Here is a 7842-nt window from a genome sequence, read left to right as displayed (position 1 = left end):
GTCAAAGTAGTATAAGGGGTGTCAATCCATATGTGTGGTAGTTAGGCACTAGTTTATGTGATAGGTTCTTAAGTCAAGTAATCAAAGATGAGTTTTGTGAAACCAGCAACAAGAAAGCATAAAACAAGAAACAAACAAGCTATGATTAATGAACTAAGCAAGCAAACAAAACAAGATGATGGTGATTAAGCAAATGATAAAAGCTAAACCTCTAGATGTGATCATTGATTAGGGTGCTTTAGATATTGAATCATGATGCTAAGAACATAATGCAACACTTGCTACTCTTTAGTCTAGGCTTCTTAATCAGATTAATTCATTCCCATGACAATAATCCCTTTGCAAATCACTTAATCAAGTCTAACAACCATTAGATATAATCAAGCAATCAGCAAGCATAATGCTTGATTATATCTTTAGACATTATACTCACACTTGAGCCTGAATCACACAAAGCATTCTCAACTCTAAAGTTTCCAAGAGTGCAAGAGATGGTGAACTTCCCTGGGTTGCCTAGCTTTGGGAGGGAGGTGGGCTTCATCTGAGTTGATTCAGAGGTGGAGGCACAATCTGTTAGCTTTCCTTGACCAGTTGGATGCTCCTTTGTTTCAATAGACACTGAATCATTTCCTTGCTGAACAGAAAGAACTGAACCGGCTGCCCCCACACTTTTGCTCTCAATGTCCTCATTGAGTTCATGTAAGAAGCCAATGAAATCATCTATAATGGTGTCCTCATCTACTTGAGTGTGTGCATTCTCAGAAAAAACTTGACCATAAAGGAGGTCTTCAATCTCTTGCACAGCAGCTGAATAGTCCTCATTGGAGTAGATGGCATTGCAATAATCTTTTGAGTTTTGAAGAGCTTTACCAGGAAGAGAGACTTGTGGTTCAGAAGTGCAGATGCCCTTGTTCTTTTTAATAGACTTTAGTTCAGTACCTAGTGTCTCCAGGTCAGATACCATCTTTTGTTGTCCTAATAAGAGCTGTTGGAGAAGAACATTGAAATCAGGACTTTGTTGAACAGTTGGTGGGCCAAAACCAGGAGGTGGAGCCTTTGGCTGTAGGCTGACTTCATTTGTGAAGCTATTCCCTTGATTCTGAACCGCTGGTTGCTGAAAACCCTGTTGACCTTGGGAGTTACCTTGGTACTGATTCTGTTGAACAAAGCTTTGAGGAGGGTATATTTGGTCTTGGGGGTTGGCCACATTGTTGCTCCTATAGGACAAGTTCTGGTGGTTGTTGAAGTTGTTGTAACCATTGAACTTGTTTTGATTTCCAATGAAGTGCAACTCCTCTTGAGTGAGACCCTCTTCATTGATATTTGTGAAGCATCTCTTCTCCTCACTCACATAGTGTATAGGCTTTTGAGTGGCAGCTAGGGCTTTGTCAAGCTTTATATTCAACACTTTAAACTTCTCTTCCAGCTCTTGGTGTCTACCAGAATCTTCTCCTCTATAGCTTCTATCATAATCTTCCCCATAAGTGTCTTGGCTCATGGCTAAGTTCTCAACAAGTTCCATAGCTGCATTGATTTCTTTTGCCAAGAAATTTCCATTTGATGCTGTGTCCAACTGAATCCTGATCTTAGGAACAGCTCCTCTATACAAAGTGCTAAGGAGAGAGGCTTCTGAAAAGCCATGATGTGGACACTTATTTGTGTAGCTTCTAAACCTGTCCAAAGCTTCTCCAAAGGTCTCATTAGAATGTTGAGTGAAGCTGGAAATCTGGTTCCTTAGCTTTGCAGTCCTTGAGCTTGAGAAGAACTTGGATAGAAAGGCAATCTTGCATTGCTCCCATGTGTGGATGGATCCTCTTGGGAGGTTCTTTTCCCACTGATGTGCCTTATCTCCAAGGCTGAATGGGAACAATCTCAGTTTGAAACTGTCTTCAGATACCCCATTGATCTTAGTGAGATCACAAACTCTGTCAAACTGATCCAGATGCTCCAAGGGATCCTCCATAGGTAAGCCATGGAACTTCTGATTCTGAACCATATTGATCAAAGAGGCCTTCACCTCAAAGTTGTTGTTTTGGACAGGAGGTGGCCTGATTCCTGCTCCATACTGGTGTGCATAAGCTCGGTCATTCTCACCAACAAAGACTGGTTGGGGCTGATGACGTATGGGTGGGTTTGGGTGGGGCTGTGGTGGATTAACCTGAGGTCGGTCTTGGTTCTGGTTACCCTGAGCGTGTCCCTGATGGATCTGAGCCTGTTGAGCCTGAATTCCAATCCCATTACCAGCTCTTTGACCTTGATCAGCTTCTTGAGCCTGATGCTCATTCCCAACTTGCTGATTCATTCCTAACCTCTCCAAGTGAACAGCTCTTTCTCTTTGTCTTCTGGCTTGGCTTCTTGTGATCATAAACCTGAAAACAAAGACAGAGCTTGAAAGGTGATCAGTAAAACAAAATAAACTTGATCTCAAAAACTATATCAGAAACTAATGCTAACAATCCCCACACAATATGGCAACGGCGCCAATTGATAACTAAGGTTTTTAAAGCCTTAGATGGGTTATCAATCCCCTTGTCAAAGTAGTATAAGGGGTGTCAATCCATATGTGTGGTAGTTAGGCACTAGTTTATGTGATAGGTTCTTAAGTCAAGTAATCAAAGATGAGTTTTGTGAAACCAGCAACAAGAAAGCATAAAACAAGAAACAAACAAGCTATGATTAATGAACTAAGCAAGCAAACAAAACAAGATGATGGTGATTAAGCAAATGATAAAAGCTAAACCTCTAGATGTGATCATTGATTAGGGTGCTTTAGATATTGAATCATGATGCTAAGAACATAATGCAACACTTGCTACTCTTTAGTCTAGGCTTCTTAATCAGATTAATTCATTCCCATGACAATAATCCCTTTGCAAATCACTTAATCAAGTCTAACAACCATTAGATATAATCAAGCAATCAGCAAGCATAATGCATCAAGCCTAATAAGTGACCAAACAATCTCTCAACCAAGAAGACTGAATCTTATACAGAAAGACATAACAAGCAATCACATGATCTCAAACATTTCAACTTAGAACTCTAATCTAGACTAATCCTCTCATGAAGGCATTAATCTCTACACTAATCCACTTTCAAACCAAATCATCATTTGTGAAATATGAATCAATGAGCATTAAGAAACAGTTCTAATAAGTCATTCATGCATTTAACAAATCATTCCCATGATGAAAAAGGCATAAACCCTTAAGTTAGCTCATTCAGGCATTTCATCAAACACTTTTGGTGCATGAAATGCCTATGAACCCAGATTTCACTTTCCCAAGGAAATCTGGCATTAGGAGCAACTAACTAAGGAAATGGAATGAGAATCTAAACCCTAAACATCACCAATCAAACATCTAAGCACCCTAATCTACACACCTAGAAGTTTAAAAGATGATTACTCACTAATCATGAAGAACACATCTAATCTTTTGCAAGAGATGATGTTAATCATGATTAGAAGTAGAAATGAGATGATGAGATGATAAGAAACAGACTTGGAATGATCAAATCCCTTCAGATATCTCTTAATCAAAAACGTTTTTACCCTCAAAAGGAAAGAAAACTAGAGAGAAAACTAAGTAGAAGATAACCTCCCTAGGGTTTTTCTCCAAAAAGCTATATATACTAAGTGCTAATGAACCGGGTCAGCCCGGAACAAACCGGGTCCTGACCCGGCTTTAGTGGGTAAAGTGGAATTACTGCGGGTTGGTCCAGTGTCTCCCAGGTAGCACGCCCAAGTCGCAGTAAATGAAGAACTTGTCTTGTGAGACTTAAATCGCTTTGTCTTAGCCGCACGCCCAAGTAGGAGTGTTTTGCGAGTCTTGCTGCGGCTTAATCTTCTTCTTCTTCAACTCGCAGGACCAAGGAGGTTTCTGGGGAATGTATATGTGCGACTTGGTCATCCCTAGTCCCAGGTCGCAGGCTCAAGTCGGAGTAAATTGCGAATGATCATGCGGCTTGGTTCCAGTGTCTCCCAGGTAGCATGCCCAAGTCGCAGTATTGTGGACTTAGCAATTTTCTTGCTCGGGAGCCTCAGACCTCATCCATTGATAGCTTACCCGCACTTCTCAACTCGCAGCATCAATTTCCAGGCATTCGTCTTCTGGCTTGCGAGTTAACCAAGTCGCAAGACCATCTCGCAGCATTCAGAGCAGCTTGGACCACTTCGTATTCCGGAGAGTGTAACTTCTAAGATAATTGTCCGAATTGAGTGATTTTGGTTGCAGATGACAGAGGGCTCATTTATCCCCAACTTTGGTGAAGGAAGCCACGGTGCTTGGGAAGTGGAAGGCTTCCTGGAGGGCACATCTTTGCAGTGCATTTACACGACCAGAGAGAGGCGTCTAGACATGTGTCCATTCCGGAGACCGTATCTTCCTGCTCATAGCTCCGAATCGAATGATCTTGGACGTTCTGGAAAGAAGACGCAATTGTCTCTGATTATCATGAAGACCCCGGAAACTGAATCGGCCTGGAAGTACACCGTCCTTCGCATTCTTCAGAACTGATCTGCTTGGTCCGGAACAGCTGCGAGACAGGGGTTCCTTCCGACGAGCTTAACTCTCTGCTCACGCGTCCGAATTCCACGATTCCACTTTCTATGAGACCGTAATCCAATCCTCTCCAACCTCTATGAAGCACCCGACATCTGAATCGGACCGGAAGGTTCCCCAGACAGGCGATCATTCAGGAATATCGGATTGCTCTGGAATGAGTGCGAGACCTGTTCGTCTTACGATTACAATATCTTTCAGATCCGTGGTCCAAATTCCTTGATTCCAACTGTTATGAACTCTTGACTCAATTATCTCCAACTTTTATGAAGACTCCGACAGCTAAATCTGACCGGAAGGTTCCCCGGACAGGCGATTTCGGAAACGTGTCTGCACCCGGAGATTTTGGCCGAGAGACTTGACCGCGGTACGTGTTTTTGGCCGAGAAAGCTACCCGCGGGAAGGATTTTGGTCGAGAACCTTCGACCTTCAGTACACCATTTTGCCGAGAAACCCAAAATCGCTCCTTTTCACCATTTTTGATCATTCCAACTCCATTTCTTCATCTGAATCACATCATCCACTCCAAATTGGCTCCAAAAGCACCTGTTTAACACTCCAAAACATGCAAAACTCTCTTGGACCTAATGCAATCTCCTAAGTCCTAAAACAATGCCTAAAGACCTAAAATGCATGCAAATGAGACATGATTTTGACTAGAATATGTACATTAAATGATGCAATTTATGAATATATCAGACGGTAGGTAAGCATTTGGATCGCGAAGAACGCGCCTAAAGAAGGTACATGGATTGGTCCTTGGAACTCCTTCTTGTTCTTCATCTGCGTGATGAGCGGCTTCAGACCAAGTCCTAACATTTCAAGCTCGGCCAAGTGAATAACTCCCGGATTATAGGTCGAGAAGAACATGGAGGCTAGGACTCGGTTAGCGTATCTTATCGCGGGGTTCCTGATGCAACTCGTCCATCTCTTGCCTCCCAAGTAGGGTCCAAAAGCAATGGTTTCCCATAAAGCAGCTAACTCCTCCTTCGGGTACATAAACTTATCAAGGGAGCTCCCGTTCCTCACAAAACCGAATATCTCATCAAGCTCCTTGAAACTGATCTTGTAGTGCACGCCATCCATATCAAACTCTATATGGCCGAATCCTTTCCCATGTAAGAGCTTGGGATCTCTCTTGGGGTATATAATGACCTCCAAGGTGGCAAGGAACTGTTGTGTAATCCCTTCATATGCAACATCGCTCAGCTCAAAGAACGAGGCCAAACCCATGTTTTGAAAGATGAGGGTAACATCATCGAGTATCTCTAGCTTCCTCAATAACTCCATATCAGGGAACCGACCTTGAGCCACTCTCACAGAGTTAAAATGGTCCAAGTACTCCTCAGTGGTTGGGAAATGTTTTCCCTCAGGCTCGGCCTTCGGTTCTTTGGCTTCTTGCCACAGTTGGCTTCTCGCTCTCTTGTGTCCCCTCGTGGAACCAAAGCGCTGGCCTCCTCCTCAGAGTCAGCAACCATCTGCTTCCCATTTCCCTTTGGCTTAGGCACTGGTGCAAGCGCAAGCTCATCGCTGCTTGCTCGCTTCGCAGCCGGTTCACCTTCGGGTCTTGCGGAGGTTTTCTTGGTCGTTCCCGCATGTCGTGCCAAGGCGACGGCTTTCCCTTTGGTGGCCCTCCTTTGGACATCGTTCATGCTTGTCTCGTGGGCCGGAGTTGTCTGTTCCTCGGTCATCTGCGAAAGAAACTCACAAGGAAGATGTGAGAATCAAGTGTAACATTAAGCACAAATACCACAAGAATATCAAAAACAGAGCTATATCTTTAACAAGACAGTTTTAATAGCGTCTAATACATCAAATTGATTCGCAAACAAGCCAAAACAACCGGTGCAAGCAAAGATATCTAGACGGTTTAGCTCAGAAACTCAGTTCACCATTAAAGCCGATTCCAAGCGTATTTTCTTGTGAATTTTAAAAACTCAAGAACAAACAATTTTCAGTGCAAGAACCGGTTTTTCATGTGTTGTCTATCTTGATGGAATTTTTAAAATTGTTCCCAAAGGCTGAAACGCTTTAAAAGAATCGAATCCTTATTTTACAAACAATAATGCTCGCAAAGAATGAAGGAAAAAGATGAGTTCTTTAAAATGCAAATACCTTTGGGAATCCAAGATTCAAGCTCACTGAAATGCTTATTCAGACTAGACAACACCCTAACGAGTCTAGAACACTTGGAATCGCGTGAAACTGATGAGAAATGAAAGAGTTGTGTTTGTGAAATGCAGAGAAAAGGATGAAGAAGACAAACTCTGCGTTTTGGCTCGGTATGGAGGCAGGTATGGGCTGGAGCGCGCTTTTCAGCTGGCATTTGGACTGTTGTGGGACTGGTCCCACCTTCTGTTCCAGCTCCAGCCGTTGACCGCGCCAAAAATTGCCTTGACCGAGCGTTTGAATTCAAAATGCCGCGCAAAGCCTCCAAATGACCGCGGTATGGGAATGACGTGGGCCGTACGGTCTAAACCGATTTTTCTCGTGTTAACATGAGCGGCCTTGACAAGTTCCACCACGAGGGTACCAGGCCGAGGGATTTTGGCTCATGCTACCGAGTAAATTTTCGTGGCCCTCAAGTCTTTTCCATAGACCGCGCAAACCTTCTTTCTCGACCTAAGTGTCCCAAGTGTTCTTGTTTTCGTTCTTTCTTATGATCGGGCACCTCGGCATGCTCCACCACGAGGGCATCATGCCGAGGGTACTTGTTTTAACAAAGACCACTTGGTGCTTGGGGGTTTTGACGAGTTAGCCTTGGTGTAAACTGGTTGCGGCCTCAAGTCGAGGTATTTAACCGTTTCATGCGAACATTGTTCCTCGGTATGGTTATACCGAGGTGTTTACACCGTGGACCTCCCTCACACTTAGTCATTTCACGTTCTGCTTTCCAATACACGGCCATGATGTAAATAAGGCGAGGAGTTTAGCCGAGGTTCTCAGGCTTACACTCGGTAAAAGGTGACCGCGGTATGAATATACCAAGAGTCGATACCGAGGCTACTAGTACTCCTGTTCTTAAGTCATCAGGCCGTGTCTTCTCAAGCTTCTCTTTTCTTTAATCACAAGATTCACTGTCTAACACCTGAAAACACTTAACAAACCCTTCAAAAAGCTTCGAGTAAAAAAAAGAAAAAGAAGATGAAAAATGAAGTATTTACAAGGATAAGCTTGGGGTGTCTCCCAAGAGCACTTTGTTTAACGTCTCTATGTTTGACTTTACTTACCTTTTCAGGCAGTTTCGGGTTCAAGAAGAGGAACTGAGGTAGCTTCCTCT

General features: G+C 43.3%; 1 non-coding gene across 1 annotated transcript; it reads left to right on the top strand.

Annotated features, from left to right (window-relative positions):
* The first annotated feature begins 1634 nt into the window (after positions 1 to 1634).
* Positions 1635 to 1741, top strand: LOC112089532. The gene has a single exon (XR_002901170.1). It is a non-coding gene; the product is annotated as a small nucleolar RNA R71 (small nucleolar RNA).
* Positions 1742 to 7842: the final 6101 nt, after the last annotated feature.

Source organism: Eutrema salsugineum, unplaced genomic scaffold, assembly GCF_000478725.1.
Source record: "Eutrema salsugineum unplaced genomic scaffold, Eutsalg1_0 scaffold_12, whole genome shotgun sequence".
NCBI lineage: Eukaryota > Viridiplantae > Streptophyta > Magnoliopsida > Brassicales > Brassicaceae > Eutrema > Eutrema salsugineum.
The sequence above is the reverse complement of the archived record's forward strand: the minus strand, read 5'-3'. Positions and strand labels throughout refer to the sequence as shown.